This window comes from Peromyscus leucopus, unplaced genomic scaffold (genome assembly GCF_004664715.2).
Source record: "Peromyscus leucopus breed LL Stock unplaced genomic scaffold, UCI_PerLeu_2.1 scaffold_1724, whole genome shotgun sequence".
Classification (NCBI taxonomy): Eukaryota; Metazoa; Chordata; class Mammalia; order Rodentia; family Cricetidae; genus Peromyscus; species Peromyscus leucopus.
This window is the reverse complement of record NW_023504913.1, coordinates 1-18,795: the sequence shown is the minus strand read 5'-3', so window position 1 is coordinate 18,795 and position 18,795 is coordinate 1. Positions and strand designations below refer to the sequence as shown.

Below are 18,795 nucleotides of genomic sequence, written 5' to 3'. Positions count from 1 at the left end.
AGGGTAAAGGAAATCAAAGTTCAGACATCTCTCTGATGCCCGGACATGAATGGTGAGTTATCTTTTCAGTTAAAACTCACAGTTCCCTTGGGAGTAAAATGTACACATAGAAACTGCCAGGAAGAAAAGAAACTGGTCCCAGCAGTTAAAGAGTTAGGTAATCACTGCCATTTTGAAAGTTTATAAAGAATAGGATTATAACTGTTGTCCACAAAAAAGTGATATACAGATTATTTAGAAATTGATTTAGAACTGAAAATTAAATCCTAGGTATGTCATCATACACTCAGTTGATTACTAAAATATAAAAGTATCACACTAAGAACAAATCATAACCTTGAATCTCTTTTTTTATAACCACATTTTGCTGCCAGCTAGGGCACAGTATGAATAAAATGTGCCTAGCTAGATAAAATCATTTGACTTGCAATATAAAATTTAATGATATGAGATAAAAGTCAATGACATTAAGGGAGTGGGGAAGAGGAAAGTAAACTAAAATGAGTAAATGTCAATTCTTGGAAAATGACTAAAGAGAAATTTATTGAAATTGCTCATGCTTGAATGCATTAGAATTTATATAAATAAAAACAGGTTGAGTTGTTCAATGCCATCTGTTTGAAATAAAATCGGTAGTCAGACTCTTCATTTTTTGCCTACTTCACACCTCTGTCCTGTGGCTCCTGCTAGAGCTGGAATCTGACACAATAGCAGTAGTTTCTATCATTTTGGAGTTCTCTTGGACCAGTCACCAACAACTCAACGGATGTTTTTCATTGATGCAGTTGGGTGGTTTCAGCCAATCTATAGGTCCAAGGGATTCGTATTTCCACTATGTGAAGTCACTTCACTGAAACAATGTGTTTCTATGTATTTTTAAGTGAGTATATAAATAGTAGGTTTTGCTCTTGATCTCAAACACCCTTAGCATTACTCATGCCCCTTTCCCTCTCCCTATGCTACTCTCCCTATTCTTCCCTCTCACTGTGTATCTCTCCCTCCCCTTCCCTCTCTCTATGGAGTACTTCCTTCCTCTTCCCTGGTCAAGCCTCACCTTTATTTTTCCCTTCATAGCACCTGTGCCCTGCTATTTCTCTCTCAGAAGCTACGTCTCCTGCCACAGTGCTCTCTTTCTACTTTCCTGGCTTTCATGGTTATTCGTTTTATATTCAAACCAAGAAGATTCGGTTCTAGAATCTACAAATAAGTGGAAAGAGATGACATTTGTCTTTCTGTACCTGGGTGACATAACTAAGTACAATCTTTCCCAGTTCGACCAATTCATTTGCAGATTTCATTTTTCTTTACAGTTGAATAGAACTGTATACTTGTACCACATTTCCATTATTCATTAACCAGTTGAATAATCTCTGGGCTGCTTCCATTTATTAGCTATTGTGAATAGAATGTTGAGGAACATGGCTGCAGAAGTACATCTGTAGTGGGAAATCATGTGTTTTCAGCATATGCTAAGGAGTCATACATCTCAGTCATATAGTATTTCTCATCTAAGACCTTTGGAGAATTTTCCACACTGATTTCCATAGCGTCTGCTACACTTTGCAAGCTCACCAACACTGGATGAAGATTCTCCTTCCCCTTCATCTTCACCAGCGTTTGTTGTCAGCTATACTGTAGGTCTGAGGGTTTTCTTTGATAGTTTGATTCTTTTTTTTCTCTATTATTTGGTGAAAACATGGAACAAAATTACTTTTCATTATCTTTTTCTTTTGTAGTGTACAAATATTCCAAGGTAATGAAGACACAGAACTGATTTTTTATCACAAGCGAGAATTTATGCCTTACTTCCCCATCTGCCTATATCACTGTGAGAAACATTACTTTCCGAGATGACACAGTAATAGTCAGCCTCATCCTCTGCTTGTAGCTCAGAGATGTGCAAATGTGCAGCATTTTGGGAGGTATCTTTGGATCCAGAGATTCTATTGGTGACTCCAGGCCCCAGCTGCATGTTTGAGTCTGAGTAGTAGTCAGGAAAAACCAAGGAGAGCTCCCCTGCATCTGCTTGTACCAGTAAATGTTTTTACCAGCAACACTGATGCCACTCCTCAGAGTACAAGTGAGTCTGGCTATTGAATCAAGAGCCTCAGAGATGGAGGGTGGTTGTATCAGTACAGACTGAGAAAAGGAACCTGCCAAAGAAGACACCACAGTGAACAGCAGGGCTGAGGTAGGACATCTTGGGAATCTGAACCTGAAAGGACTTACTGAGTTTAGGAGTCCTCCCCAGTATTCTTAGGCCTGTCCCTACCTGTACAGTAAGATAGAATCATGAAGATGAGAGGAGTCTAAGACTATGGTAGGCACAGCACAGCTTCTTCTTAGACCAGGGTCTTCTATCTGGGATGCCTCAGTATCTCATCTCTAGGGACCTCTCAGAAGAGGGGTTAGTCATGCAAATGAGTTCTCATAGCTCCTCCTAGTGGTTGATTCACAGTATGAATTCTTGAAACAGCAAGTCAGGTGAAGTAATTTACTTTTTCCCATTGAATATAAAACAGATAGTAACACAGACAGGTCCATGTGCAAAGACCTCTTTCAGATCCACACTAGGACAGTTGCTGATTCCTCACAAAACGTGGAAGACTCAGTCATTGGTTCCCATGTCCATTAGGGTTACAACATGTGGGTACCTGTTCTCCAGAAACTCCAGAGAGAAATCAGCACTCTCCTTTAAGTTCCAAAGCAACCATCACCTTTCACAATTGTTCAATATATCAGTTCTGCTGTGTTTTCTTCACCTTATATTTCAGACACATGACAAAAATACTATGAGTATGGTAATGTGTTCTGGTAGAGGCATCACTGATGCATATCTCTGATGAATGTGGACAGGCAAGGACAGCATGCATGAAGACATCCCAGGAGAGCTTGTGAGCCACCCAGGAGCTGAAGAAGACAGTGTAAGTTCCTGGATAAATATGCATTACATTTTTCTTGTTGATGATATTTAGACAAAATGAAGTTGGTTACATCTGGCTGGGCAAACACTTCTAAACCTTGAGGAGAAGTGGGTGTGTAGAAAGGGACATTGATGGATTGAGAAAGAAAGTCTCAGTAGTATGGGAGATGAGGGAAAGAAAAGGTTAGTTTGATAGTATTTGATGTTAATTTTGAGAATTTAGTATTTCTTAAGAGACTCGTTCTTAGTTGACAAATAGGGGTAGCCAAGGAGATATGAGGAATGGATGTCTGACTTTTATTTTATTTTATTTTATTTTATTTTATTTTATTTTATTTGCATCATTGTGTGCTAGAGACAATAGCACTGATTTTGATGCTCAAGGTTCAGGTAAGTCAGCAGAGTTAGCAGAGTTGCAGAGGGCAGGATGGTGGACTGGAAAGGTCACTTGCAGTAAATAGGTACTAACAGATGACAGGTGAGGTGCTGCTGTGGGAAAGTGTTGAATGATCTGGGCACAAGAGCAGATATAGCCAGGTGACACCTCAGCTCTTAGGCCAGTCTCTACTGCTGCAAAGAGAAAGACACAGCTCAAGAGAGAATAAGTGAACACAGACCCCTGATCTCCATAGGGAGTCTAGGTTGCCCCAGGCCTCCTTTCTCACCTCTGCAGAGAAGTGGCTTTTCCTTCATATATGTTTCCACTGTGGCTGCCAAGACCCTTGGTGAGACCTACTGCTGGAGCTCAGTTCACATGATACAATGTACAATATTAGGCAAAGTCACACAATAACAAGTTTTTTCCCATATGTGGAATCTAGCCAATAATATATGTATTTACACAAACAAACATATGGGTAGATAATAACATGAAAAAAGATGATAATAAAGGAGAATTTAAGGGGACAGTGGTAGACTGAATAGATATGATTAATGAAAGAGAACATGAGGCTGAATGTTTTTTTAGTTCTAATTCTGTCATGGAAATTTTGGTTTGGATGGTGGATAACCACAAAAATATATTTGATACAAAAAGTGGAAAATAGAATATGAAATTTCACAGCTTTTTGAAAATGCCTTCTGCAACTATATAGAACTTTGTTTCGTTTATAGCATATCAAATAAAGAAAGCGAGCTCCTTCTCTTCCACAAGTGATTCATTTGTGTGAGCAGGTATGTAGAGTTGTAATCTACCTAGCCTTTCCATTTGTTATTCAGGTGGTTGCCACCCCAAAAGAGGTGCTTTCGGGTGATTTAGCTTCTTCTATAAATTTTTAGCTTTCCAAAGAACCAGGAGTGTAGTTTGTGGACCAAGCAAAGTTCCTATTGCTCCCTCTGGCCTTCCTGTATCTCAGAACTAAAGAGAGTTGGTGCATCTTCCCTAGACAGCAGCAGCCACTTCCATCTTCTGGGCTGTCGCAGGATGCTGCATTGTGCCTCTTCATTCCTCTATATATTGACAGCAACCTCCCTCCTCCTCTGTGGTGAGCCTGGCTGAGGAAGTGACCCCACCTCTGACAGGTTTCCCACTACATAGCACCCTTCATAGTACTGACTCGATATAATTTCCCCCTCAAGCCAAAACAATTCTGCAGAACATCTTAGAATACATTCAACACATATTTTATCAGAGTAGGCAATGCAGGGAAGGGCCTTCTTTTATGTAGTACTGTCTCTCTAAAATGTGCCCTACCACTGACTTGAAATACAGTGCATATTTTCTTAATCCCCATCTTTAGCCTTAGTTCCTTCTCTCCACAGCTTGATTCACAGATAAGTTATCTACCCACTCAGTCTTTAGTTTTACAGTATTTCTTCTCCTCTACACTGTTCATTTCTTTTTTCCTACTCCTGCCATCTTTCTTATCTGCAGCTCTACTGTCTTTTTACTCAAGCTACAATACCTTCTACAGTTGCCCACCTCAGAATAGGGCTCCATTCTAAACCGTCTGATTTATTCCCTGAGAGAATCAAACGATGCATGAGAATCATTTCATGAGCCCAATTGGTGGTGAAGACACCCAGATTTCGCTTCCTAAGTCCAATGGACTGATTATTTCTGGGTAGCCCTTCTTATCTGTCCCTGGGATTCTAAGTGCAGGCTAGCTCCATACACTTATCCCTGTTCCTGGAGATGTATGTTCCTTTTATTTCAGACTGGGTCTGACTGAGAAGTGGGAAGATTACACATGGAAAGAATGTAGGCTCCACCTAGTGGCAGGACAGAAAAACCTAACTGTGAAGGGAAAACAGAAGAAAAGCTGGGGAGCACTAGGCAGGTGCTTGTCCATATCAGTCCCCAATGCAGCTATGTCCTGCCATCTGGGGTGTGACTGCTAGGTCCCCTTCCTGGCAACAGTGACACCATTTGGGAAGTCACAGCGCCCTATCAGGAGTCTACGTGTAGTATGAATTGTTCCTTAATATAATTTTGTAAATGTCAATTAAGGCTGTGGGCAACCCCGTTTACTTTTGTATAGAGAAACAGTCCTGATTTGAGAGGCACACTATTCTTAGTTCTAGAAGATTGGTGACTATAATGGTAGACATTTCCAAGTAAGAATTTGATAGTGGATTGGAGTTAAGAGTGGGTTTTAGCAGTTAAGAGTGCTTACTGTTCCTGCAGAGGAGGTAAGTTTGATTCCCAGCACACATGCCAGATAGCTCAGATCTGTTGGAGCTCACCAAGGTTTCCTAGTGGCTTTACCCAGCAGGACAGCTTAAGAGGTTGATTGGACCACGGGCCTGAGTACTAATTGTTTGTAAAGGTCTACACTTGGCTTTATCTAGCAAAGGGAAGTCTTTTGCCCCTCCCCTTGGCATTGTTATAAAAACCCATTAGAATAAAGTTCTGCACCAGTGGATAAGGATCCAGGCCCACCTGAGGCTATCCTGCATTTCTCTCTGTTTCTCTCCCCTCTTTATTTCTAAGTCTCTTGTCCCTCATTCCTCAACAACCCCTGGGGTAAATAAATGTGGGAGCTGGTCTCCCACACAGATCCTTCTCTAATCCCAGCTCTAGGGGAACAGATGGCCTTTTCTAGCCTCCTCAGGTACCTACACACATTTGCAAGCACATGTACACACACACATACATACACACACACACACACACACACACACACACATATTTGTAAAGAAAAGTCTCAAAAGAATCAAGTATAAAGTGTAGCTTCAATATAAATGCCAAAAAAATGTAAGAGGTATTTGTGGGAGTCAAAGATTTAGAAGAAAAAAATGATTCCTGCAATTAGCAAAAATTAAACTGAAAATTTGGTCTACAACACTGAACAAAGGAAATAAAAACAATTCTTTTTCTCACTCCTAAATTGTGAATAGATGCAAATATAATACCTTTGCATTTAAAAAATATTTTGTCATTTTTGGTTTATAGTCCTAAGATATACATTTGCTAATTCTATTATACACATACACATTGTATAAAACCCACCTTAGCTTCTGATTAAATGTTTTGTGCATACAAAATTTGAAAATGAGTCTTAAGACTAAGACTTAAATGTGCGGGCAGCAGTGGCACACACCTTTGATCCCAGAACTTGGGGGGCAGAGCCAGGCCGATCTCTATGAGTTTGAGTCCAGCCTTGTCTACAGAGCGAGATCCAGGACAGGCACCAAAACTACACAGAAAAACTCTGTCTCAAAAAAAAAGACAAAGACTTAAATCAAGACTATATAATTGAGGTTTGTGAGCACAGAAACTTCTGCAATGTGCACAAAATTCAGAAAATAATGAGAAACATAGTCACATAAGAAATAGCACTTATGTATGTTATAGATGAAGAAAACTTCCTCAATTACAAATCTGTTCATGAGTAACAAAATGGTATTATTGACAGCCAGGATCTGGATTCTGCAGGTATCTCTGATATCCCTACCAGCTGTCTATAACACACCCAAAGCACCATGGGACAGAAAAATAATCTCCTTCCTGTATGTCTGAACAGGACATGGAAAAAATATTGAATGACCTGAGATTCTGCATATTGAAGAAAAAGTCATGGCAGCATCAATCCAGTACAATGTCAAAGCAAGAAAGAGTAGCTTCCTGTGTAGTTCTTACGTGATACTGGCAATTTTGCCATGCTTCATCTTTGAAAGACCATGTTCATGGTAGACTTAAGTGGCATTCAGTACTGTGGCATGCTGTCCAGTAACTTCACATTTTCTCCAATAGTTTCTCAAATACCTGATACTAAAAACTCAAAGTTTCTGCCATTAATAGGCACATCAGATACATGGAACAGATATTGTAATTCTTCTCAGCCCAAAGTATAGGGATGTCATGCTAAAGAGAATATAATTCTGTAACCTCATCCCTCTTAGTGGTTACAGTGAAAAAGTATCACGTTAATATAGAATATAGTTGGTAATGTTTTGATTAAGTATTTTCTTCTGTGCTCATTATTCGGGTAGTCTTGTATTGTAGTAGCATGGTAGTGATCTTTTGGATTAGAATTTCATATATTTCCTTAAGGAAGAAAATTATTAAGGTTACTTCATACAAGGATTATACTTTGATTCACACATCCTATATATGACTGATACACACACATAGTCAATATCAATATATAGATTGACGACCACCTGCTCTCTACATATTAGGTCTAATGTAAGTGTGAAAACATACCTGCTTAAATCTTCAACTTCATTCTAAGAGAATCCCTTGTCTAACACTTAAGGATTTGTAGCATTGGGAGAACCTAGCAATAAAGAAGAAGATATCAAATTGTATATGCTGAGACTAGGTTGTTGACATGGAAAACATTTAATTTCTGAGTCTGTTCAATTTCTGAGACTAAGTAGGTACTGTCCTAGATATTATTTGGTTGGTTGACATATTCCTCCTGGACAATGACACCACAGGGATAAACGAGGAAGTATAAAGCAGAGTTAAGTTCACTACTCATGTGGCCAACGGGACTGAGGTTCAGGAAGTAGATCACAGGGAAGCTCTTGGGTAATACTCCTCAAAAACATTACAACCTGTGCAAGTGTGTGGAAGGCAGTAGTGATTTATAAATGACTTGATCTTGTAAACAACGCTGTCCTCTCAAGGTCAGCCAATCATTGATCCCCAGTTGATATAAGTATGTCATTCAGAAGTATTTGGGGATGAAACTATTTCTTCCAGGAAAGGAATTGAAGCAGGATTAAAGAACATGGGTAGGCAAGGAAAGTATAATCAGGCTTCCTGAGACTGTCACTTCTTATTCCCAGGAAACTCTTCAAGGGGAAAGAGCTAGATGAGCAAAACACAATTAACAGGGGAAAGGGGCACTCAGGGACCCTGTAAAACCCCTAAATCTGCTTCTATTTAAGAGACTCCTGGTCTTTTCCCATCCTGAATGAATAAAGCTATTACTTTCCCCTTCTCCAAAACTTGGTCTATTGTCCCTAGCCATCCACTTCTTTGTCCATTCACTCAATTCTTTTCCCACTCATTCAATTTTTTTGTCCATGCCAGATAATGACCTTTGCAATTCCATAAAAAATATCCAGCACCTCAGTAACTACCTTTGAGTCTCTTATGTAGGATTGGAGATGACCTCTTCTCAAGGTACTATACCTGACTGAAAACTATAGAAAAGGTTGTGTAAATAACCATGACCCATGTGGCACTCCAAGGTCCCTTTTCACAATTGTAGACAATCTTCTACAATTACCTGGTAGGGAACTCAGTCAGCCCACACTCCACTGGGAATATGATGAGTAGGGACTTGGGCTCTGATTCAGCAAGGTAAACGGTGATTTCAATCTCAAGAACAAGGGCAAAGACTTGAGGTGCCATTCTTCAATCAAGAGACTTGGTAAGCAGGACCTCACTGAACTGAAAAGTTTACAGAGAAAAAAAGTATCAAACAGATTCCATTCTCAATACACCTGGGAGAGGTCCACAGTGAAGCTTACTCTTGGTTGGTTACTCCCTTAACCCTCTTATCCCTCATCAGGCTCTTGGCTCTTTGACATGTGAGTAGCTGAATGGAGGCACTTGGAAGAGGGGGTAGGAAAGATAATAGCAACAACCTGGCTTTGGAGTTGTAGGTGGGGCTCAGCATTAAAAGGAAACAAACACAATAACCTGGATTCCATCCTTACCACTGCAACAGTCAGGCAAAGGAAGAAAAAGAGAGGACCCTCTGTCTAACATCATAGTTTTCCCAGCTCCAGTAACAGCTAGATGCAGAGATGGAACAACATGCTTGTCTGGAAGGCTGGAGCTAAGGGCAGTAATGCCTGCTCTTACTACCTACTATCTCTAAGTCTGATTTTCTCTCCTCTTTTTTCCTTGCTGTCTGCTTCCCTTTCTATCTCTTTTGAGCACTGAGTATTCCTGCTTTTTTAATGAGTCATGGGAAACTTTGCCTACAGAGCATGTTTTGAGCATTGCACATTACACAGGCAATATAAGATTAGAAAATCAGTAAGGTCATGGGATATTAAAAATGGATACATATTATGCAATCATTTGCTGGCTTGTTCTCAGCTCAACTTCCATCTTATAGAATTCAGGACAGTCGGTCTAAAGAATGGTGACACTCAAAGTGGTCTTTCCACATCAATTAATTAAGATAATTCCTCAGGTCCATCGAAAAGTAGACATTCTCCACATTGAGACTCTCTTCTTAGGAGATACAATGTTGTCAACTAAAGCTTGTCATCACAACATTATTATCATAAAATATGTTGAAATAAAACATTTTGTAGCTTTAGACAATAGCTTTTATGACATTCTCTCTAGTAACAGAACATGTACTCTGAGCCTAGGGAGATTTAGCCACATGTAAGAGGACAACAGTTATAAGACTATACCAGGTGGTTTGTGTTCTACTTCCCCATCAGCATGTGTCAGTGTGACTCTGGCTACTGTACAACAGAGCACAATAATACACAGCCTCATCCTCAGGCTGTGCCCCTGTGATGGTGAGGGCAGCCTTGTCTCCAAGCACAGAGCCTGTGAATCGGGCAGGAACACCTGGGCCTCTGTAGTTGGTGCCACCTATCAGACCAGTGTGTACCTGGTAAGATTTTTCTTGGACCCAGTTGGCATAGTTACTTGTCGTAACAGCCCCAGTACTTGAGCCACAGGTGAGTATTACTGTCCCTCCAGGAGATGTGGTGAGTGAAGATTCCTGAGTCACAACAGACTGTGAAATGGCTCCTGCAAACAGGTGAAAAAACCAATGGTCAGTAGCAATCAGAGACAAGATGTGCACCATTACATACCACCCTGGCCTGAAGACCCTGACTGTGCAGTGAGCCAGAAGTGTGATCCAAACAGAAGTCTAGGCCATGACTCTCAGTTCAGGTCTGTTCTTTTCAAGATTGCTCAGCACAAGACTGTGTCAGAGTCCCTACTACATATAACTCTAACATGGAAATTTTGCATTATCAAATGGATCCTCTTCATGATATTATACTGTCAGATAAAGGTTATTGAGTTGACACAAGTTATGATTGAATATTTTAAAGAATATTCAATTACTGTTCAGCTGCCTTTGCTTTTCCAGAGACAAAAGTGTCTTCTGTCTAGTGTCCTAGAGGGGCATCAGCAGTGCAAGCCATGCTCCACCAAGTCTTACCCTACTGACAGTGAGAATCATTGGAAGATGCAGGACAATGTAAACGAGTGAATAAGGAGAAAGAGGCAAAGTAATTTAAAGAGCTCAGTTAGCAAGGTAAGGATGGGAACATGACTTGAACTTCAATAGTTTCTTCATCACACTTTTCACCTCATGCAAGATGATTGTGTATAGTATAATGAGTCTAAATCTGCAATATCAACTCACCATGATGCCTCATTACACAAGCACATGTAAGAATTTGTGAATGGAATGACAAGAGTGGAAGGGGCAGGGCTTTAATTCAAATGGATCTCTGAGCACTGCTGGAGGTAGGAAGTATTTCAAAAGCAGTCCGTTTTACAGTTAGCATCACTTTCTTATATGGCTTATCATTCTGCTCAAGTGTGCTAATTCATTAACACATAGGATTATTAATGCAAGGTGGAATTATTCATGGTTCAGATAACCCAAGTGTGTGTAAAGTAACAAAGAAACTGCGTCTTATTTACATAAAGATGCCCTGTACAGAAACTAGGAAGGATCGAGTGCATGTCCTCACCAACATATAACTGTGTTTTTAAATAATCTTGTCAGGTATTTGAAGATTGTTATTTCAGAATTTAAGTGCTTGTTTTTGATAAGATGGGATGCAGTTTCCAGCAACAAAGCATATAACTAGATCTATGCTTCATCAGATGAATATAGAGGTATAAATATAGGGTGAAAGAGAAAATCTAAATTTTCATTTGTTAAATAATAAAAAAGAGCCAATCCAAAGTTTCATTTGTTAAATAATAATAAATATATATATAAACCTATGCATGTATATACTATATGTGTTAATATACTAAAAAATAAGTGTTTATATAAATTATGTGTGTGTATACACACATGCCAAACTTTGTATCTAACATAGGGATATGTTTTATAAAAATTCCAGCTCAATAAATTTATTTTAAATATGTTACAATTATGTAATTTTTAAAATGATATTAAAAACAAGTTCATATTAGAAACTCTTCCCAAAAGATTATTGATTGAAGCTGGGTGGTGGTGACCCACACCTTTAATCCCAGCACTCGGGAAGCAGAAGCAGGTGGATTTCTGTGAGTTTGAGGCCAGCCTGGTCTACAGAGCAAGTTCCAGGACAGGCTCCAAAACTACATTGAGAAACTCTGTCTCCAAAAAAAAAAAAATTAATGTTTGAAATATGGTTGTCCAAACAGGATAATGATGCAAATCTCTTACCTTTTGTTTTGGGATCCACACAATATATAAATTATTCAATATTTGGAATCAGGATCTGCATCCCCAGGCTGGCAAGAATTGACTGTTCAACAGGGTAACAGATAAAGGTGCTCTGCCCATGAACCACAGCTAACTTGTTAACAGATCAATGAAAATCAGATGTGGAGTAGAAAATCGGAGTCAAATCTAGAAGGAAAATGGCTACTGGGTGTATCAACAGGAGAGGACTGAGTGTGGAGAAACATGGGGATGACAGAGCTTCCAGAACTCAGTGATTTGAGAGTCAGATTTGTCTTGGTGTGGACACAGATAGGTGCCGACCCCATCCAAAATCCAGTATTCACAAGATAGAAAAATAGTACCTCTAACCACCCATTGATACAGGAATAATTCTATTACCAGGTGTCTGAGTAGGTGCAGTAGTTTCTATGAAAGGGGCTATACCTGAGCAGTGAGGAGGTGGGAGGGTAGTGACTGCATGCTGCAGGTCTCAGGGCCTGGCCTGGCTTGAGACACATGGACACAGATGCGGTAGTGGTGACAGGGTTAGAGACAGTGCTGAGCTTGACAGCAAAGGAAAGGGGACATCTCATGTATCCCTGGGGCTTGAAGGAATACAGTGAGGCCTCTGCTTGGTGACTCATCATGCCTGGCTTCTGCTGGTCGTGTTAACAATGCTGACCATAGTAGACACTCATGTTAATGACTTCAGACAAAATGACATGTGCCCCTGGACTGAATATCAAGTCTCCCTGTGCCTTCTTAGGACTCTCTAGTGTATATTTTGTTATAGAACAAGATTTTTATTAGTTTTTACTTGGTTATGGACATTTTAATATCTTAATGCCACCTAGGAAGTATGCCAGTGAAGGACACTTAAAAGATATAGGGCATATGAATATTGTGGGGATTTATTAAGGCAACTCCACAGAGTAAAAAGGAGGTTTATTTGGGGGTAACTTACAGCCAGTAAAGGGGTTGGATTACAGGATCCAGGAGAGGTAGAGAGCAGTCCAGCGAGGTTCTCTGGAGAATTTTGCTTGATCTACTATCCAGCATCCAGGATCACCAGGAACCAAGAGAGCCAGCACATCTGGACCAGGGATCATCAGGGCTCTCATCTTGGCCCCATCCCAGGGGCAGGTCATAGACAGGCGTGGCAGTTACCAGAAGCCTCACTAGGGGTAGTACTTCCAGGTCAGAGCTGGAACAGCTACTCACTACATATGAATCCATGTTTTTCCATCTCTTTAAATTAACTGAAACATTTTAATGAATATATGTTCCATTAAGATGAGTTTGAGGCTTGAATGGCTGAGATAAAAAAAACACTGAAAACAGCTTATGTTGGAGAGGATGTGGAGCAGGGGGAACACTCCTCCACTGTTAGTGGGAATGCAAACTTGTACAACAACTTTGGAAATTAATATGGTACTTTCTTAGAAAATTGGGAATCAATCTCCCTCAAGACTCAGCTATACCACTCTTGGGCATATACCCAACGATTGCTCAATCATACCACAAGGACACATGCTCAACAATGTTCATAGCAGCATTATTTGTAATAGCAGAACCTAGAAACAACCTAGATGCCCTTCAACTGAAGAATGGATAAATAAAATGTGGTACATATACACATGCAGTACTACTCAGCAGAGAAAAACAATGACATCATGAGGTTTGCAGGCAAATGTATGGAACTAGAAAAAAATCATCCTGAGTGAAGAAACCCAGACTCAGAAAGACAAACATGGTATGTACTCACTCATAAGTGGATACTAGATGTAAAGCAAAGGATAACCAGACTGCAACTCGCAATTCCGGGGAGGCTACATAGTAAAGAAGACCCTAAGAAAGACACATGGATCAATGACAGAGAAATGAATGAGATCTACTTGAGCAAACTGGACCTGTGGGCAGTAATGGAGGGCAAGGATCTGGGGAAAGAGAGCTTAGGGGAGCAGGATGTCCTAGCTGGATCAGCAACAGAGTGGGAGAACAAGGAAACAGACACCACAATAAATGAAGACCCCATGGGAATAGGAAGAAGCAAAGTGCTAGAACGGTCCCCAGAAATCCACAAAGATATCTGCACAATAGACTACTGGCAATGGTTGAGAGAAAGCCCGAGCTGAACTACTCTGGTGATCGGATGGCTGAACACCCTAACTGTCATGATAGGACTCTCATCCAGTGACTGATGAGAAGCAGATGCAGAGATCCACAGCCAAGCCCCAGGTGGAGCTCCAGGAGTCCAATCGGTGAGAGAGAGGAGGGATTATATGAGCAAAAGGTATTGAGACCATGATTGGAAAAAGCACAGAAACAAATAGCCAAACTAGTGGAAATATGAATTGTGAACCAATTGCTGAGAAGCCTCCATGGAACTTGATCAGGCCCTCTGGATAAGTGAGACAGTTGATTTGCTTGAACTGTTTAGGAGTCCCCCAGGAAATGGGACTGGGACCTGTCCTTGGTGCATGAGCTGGCTTTTTGGAACCTAGGGCCTATGCTGAGACATTTTGCTCAGCCTTGGTATAGGGAAGAGGGGACTGGACATGCCTCAACTGAACCTACAGGCTGAGTTGAATCCCCAGGGGAGACCTTGCCTTGGAGGAGGTGGGAATAGGGGGTGGATTGTGGGGGAAGGCTGGGTGGTGGGAGGAAGGAGGACAGGGGAATCCATGGATGATATTTAAAATTAAATTAATTATAAAATAAAAATAAAATAAAAAAGATGAGTTTGAGAATAGTGATAATCAACTTCATCCACAGGCTGCATTCTAAGAATGACCAAGTACCCTTATAATATCTGAGAAATCTTTGGACACAAACAAGTCACTGTTTCCCAAAAGCCCCAAGATAAATTCAGGTCAGTGTGGTCCTGCAGGAGATTTCAGTTGGGTCTTGGATTCTCCAGGAAGCAGAGAAGCAGAGTTCCCACACTGCAGCCACTGCTCTGGCTGCAGGGGAGTGTGGCAGATGCTCCAGAGGATACACTGTGAGGGCAGCTGAGTCAGCACAGCTTAGCAGAGGGACCCTGCAAACAGTATGAGAATACATGCAGCAGAGACCAGAGTAGATGCTCCCATGGATTGCTGGACAAGGCTGAGTGGGAATTGAGACCTGCTGATGCACATTCCTACCTGTGACCTGAGGGAAGAGCAGGAGGAAGGGCACAGTCCCCTCATGAGGGACACAGCTCCTGAGCCTTACCATGGGCAGCCCTGCCTCAGGTCTCATTGTATCCCCTCCTCATTCCACACACAGAGCCTTTCCTGCCACTGTGTTTTCATCCATGATGGCCTCTGTTCCTCCCTCAGCCTAAGTGCTGATGCTCAGCTCACACACACTTAGGAGGATGGAGGGTTATTTATTCACTGGGGACCCCAGAGGAGGAGGTGCCTGCTGAGCACAGTGAAGGTCTGCTTCCAGGCTGGAGAATATGCAGTGACTTATTCCTAATCAGTGAGCCAATGGTATCTCCTCAATGCCAAGGGTTTTTTTGTTTGTTTGTTTTTGTTTTTGTTTTTGTTTTTTGAGTAAAAGGTCCTTAGTTTCCTGTAAACAGACTATCCCATAGTGCCCCCTGCAGGTAACAAGTCCCACAGTCACTGTGGCCAAGAGTCTATGTTCATTTCGCAGCTCACCTGATCTCTTAATCTATTGAAACATCCATAGACTAATTTCTAAATTCTGTGATTTTGACATGCTGTGTTTTATCTGTGTCTTCTCAGCACAAGACTGCTGTTCTCTGTGAGCTCTTTCTGCTGTGGATTATGTAAACATGAGCTGTTAACAGCCTTCCACCACCTGGTCCTCAGCTCTCAGAGCAGTTACACTGTGAGAGGCCTATCCAGGGAGGCCCTGTGCTCTGTGCTGTGGATTTGCCCCTGGGAGGAAGCAGCTGCTGTAACACTGTAATGGGCCAGTGAGCAACTGTACAGGGTCCAGTGAATTTGAACACTTGAGTTCTGAGACTTCTGAAAAGGGTCATAGTACATTCTAGTGGCTTCATTATTCTCAGATTTGGGGTATGTCATTCATTGAACCACTGTTTACTTATTTTATCAGGCAGCTGTACATTTGTTTCCCAAGCTAACTCATAATCATCACCTTCCTTTTTTAAATTGTTTTGGTTTATAGGTATTTCTCTCATTTTTGAGAAATTATTCCTAAATTTTTAGATTGAGAATTTTATCTACCCTTAAAAGAACCCCAACTTAATGGGACAATTTACATGTGGTTCTTTAGTCAAAGACTGTTTCAGTACACAGACAAAGACATTCATCATATCCTCATCTAGTGATAATAATTGGAATCAGCTGTAATTTGCAATCAAAATAATGAGGCAAGTGCCCCTGTAGTGATACATTTCCTCAGCTAAGTTCATTCCCATGGTGTGTGTGTGTGTGTGTGTGTGTGTGTGTGTGTGTGTGTGTGCTATGAAGGGGAATATATTCTCCAATATTTTTAAATTGCTATATGTTTGTCATTGACTATAGAAAGGTTATTTGATTTTGTGTTTATTTTTAATCCTTCCACTTTGCTTAAATTTTCAGCTCTGGGGTGTTCAGGGTTCCTTATATCAAGAATCATCAAATGCAAATAGGGATACCTTAACTTCTTCTCCCATTTCTAGCCCTCTTATATGTTCTCCTGTCTTACTGCTTTAGCTGAGACTTTAAGCACTAACCTGAATAGTGTGGGTTTGTAGAGACCCTTTTATCCTTCTTGATCTTAGTGGGAATGGTTTGCATTTTCACCCATTTAACATGATTTTAGGAGTTGACTTTAGGAGTTTTTGTTTGTTATGTTGAAGTATACTCCTTTCATCCCTAGCATCTCTAGATCTTTCTGAAATCTGTAATGTTTTTCCTGACTTAATATGTAACAGGTCTGAGAACTAATGACATGAGCTAATTACTTAACCATGGGAAGGACATGAGCACATTAGAATAAAAGGATCCCTTTCAACTAATTGTTTCCACTATGCCATGAAGTTAGTGAACAGACAACCCCACCACAGAATGAGAGAAAAATTTGCCCGTTATATGTGTCAGAAGAACAGTGTCTAGAATATATGAAAAGGGAAAATTAAACACCAAGGAGACAAATATGCCAATTAAAAATGTGTCATTGGATGAGCAGAAGGTTCTCAAAAGCAGAAATACAAATTGTTAGTGAATACCTTTTTAAAAATTTCAACATATCTAGCCATCAGGAAAATGCTTATTAAAACCAACCTAAGATTTCATTTCACTCTTGTTAGAATGTCAGTCATCAGGAATAGAAATAACAGCAAACATTGCTATGGAGATACTGAAAGAAAAAGGTCTATATGCTTTTATTAGGAGTGCAAGAACACATGGATACTATAGAGATCAGTTCTGAAAAATGCAAAATAAAAAATTCTACCCTGTATCCTGGCTGTACTATTCATGGATATACTCAAAAGACTTTATAGCTTACTAAAAAGATGCTTGTGTTGTCCCTTTAATTCTTGCTTCCCTCTAAGCCACAGCTCTCCAAATCAGCAACTGCAACTCCACTGCTACCAGCAGTGGTGAGGCCACGGAGCTGTGTGCAGCTGGAGGGAATTCTCTTACCTCGGGCTCCAACTCTTGCAAAGCTACACCAGAAACTTAACTAAAACTCTGTCCCTCCAAGTAACTAAGATTCAAAGGTTAAAGTGGAATTCTGCTCTTCAGAGAGGCTGAATAGCAAGTACCTCACCTGCTCTCCTTGCTCTCATCCTCCAAAAAGCCCTCCTCCTTCTCCTCACCCCTCCTTATAAACCATTTTTCACCTGGCTCCTCCCTACCACTTCCTACCAGCTAGTTACACTCAGTCTTCTGACTGAAGGTGAACTTTATTTAATCAAACACATCTTTCCATCTGAAAGGATAAATGGCACAGGTTGTTTGGTGAAGAGTCATGGGCCATGGCTACCAGAGTTAGAATGGACTTTATTGGAATGAAGAGGAGATAGGATGGAGAAGTCAGGCCTGGCAGAGAGGAAACAGAGTGAGAGACGCAGAGAGAGAGAGACCAGGGAAATATGGCACTGCCTTATAAAGGCCAGGATGCACCTGCACACACAGGCTCCAGTGCAGAGGTCACGCAGTCACATCAGTGTGACTATGTGACTGCTTAACCATGGGGATGGGTCACGCAGGATGTATGACCTGGAAATGACTAGGCAGAGATGACTAAGTGTCCCACTGGGCATGGACGACCATGGGGTGTGATTGGAATTCCTATCACCATCCTTAAATAAATGTTTCAGACCCTCTGAGACTGCAACTGTTCCCTGAGACAGAGCCTGCCAGCACCCGACTAGACTAAGAGGTGAGTCTTTATCCTCATACCCCAACACCACAGCCCCTAGCCTTTGGGCCCAGGGGCACAACCCTGTGCCCCTACACCACCACCCATTGCAGTTCCAGTTTCAAGCCAGTTGGCAGCCAGACCTCCTGCAGACAGGTCAGACTACCACCATCCACCATCAGACCCTGTAACCCAAGCCTCACCTCCACCAAATCCCACCCACCCTCCCAGACTGCAACTGTTCCATGAGACAGAGCCTGCCAGCACCCAACTGGACTAAAAGGCCAGTTGGCAGCCAGACCTCCTGCAGACAGGTCAGACTACCACCATCTACCACATGGTAAGACTACAGCTACTCTCAGACAGAGCCCACTAGAAACAGTTGGACTAAGAGCTGCTCCCTAAGGAAAAAAGTCCATCAGCATCGACTAGACCAAGAGCTCCCATTGATCAAGAGTATCAATCAGACCAAGAGAGAGTCCCTCAGACACAGACACCACTTATACCAAGTGGAGAAAGAGATGGGTAGACGCCAGTGCAAAAATACAGTCAACAACATAAAAACCAATATGTCTCCATCAGAACCTACATCAGCAAGACCTGAACATCCCAACACAGAAGAAACCGAAGATATCTACCATAAAAATGACTTTAAGAAGATATTAGAGATCATAAAAGAGGAAATGAAAAATTCCCTTAAAGAAATTTGAG

General features: G+C 41.1%; 2 long non-coding RNA genes across 2 annotated transcripts; both read right to left on the bottom strand.

Moving 5' to 3' along the window:
- Window positions 1–1,770: 1,770 nt before the first annotated feature.
- On the bottom strand, window positions 1,771–3,228 carry LOC119087174. Its single transcript, XR_005090618.1, has 2 exons — window positions 2,273–3,228; window positions 1,771–2,153 (listed from the first exon to the last, which is right to left on the bottom strand). It is a non-coding gene; the product is annotated as an uncharacterized LOC119087174 (long non-coding RNA).
- A 3,602-nt stretch (window positions 3,229–6,830) lies between these two features.
- LOC119087173 lies at window positions 6,831–17,514 on the bottom strand. Its single transcript, XR_005090617.1, has 4 exons — window positions 17,491–17,514; window positions 9,961–10,103; window positions 8,608–8,771; window positions 6,831–7,644 (listed from the first exon to the last, which is right to left on the bottom strand). It is a non-coding gene; the product is annotated as an uncharacterized LOC119087173 (long non-coding RNA).
- Between the last annotated feature and the right edge of the window lie 1,281 nt (window positions 17,515–18,795).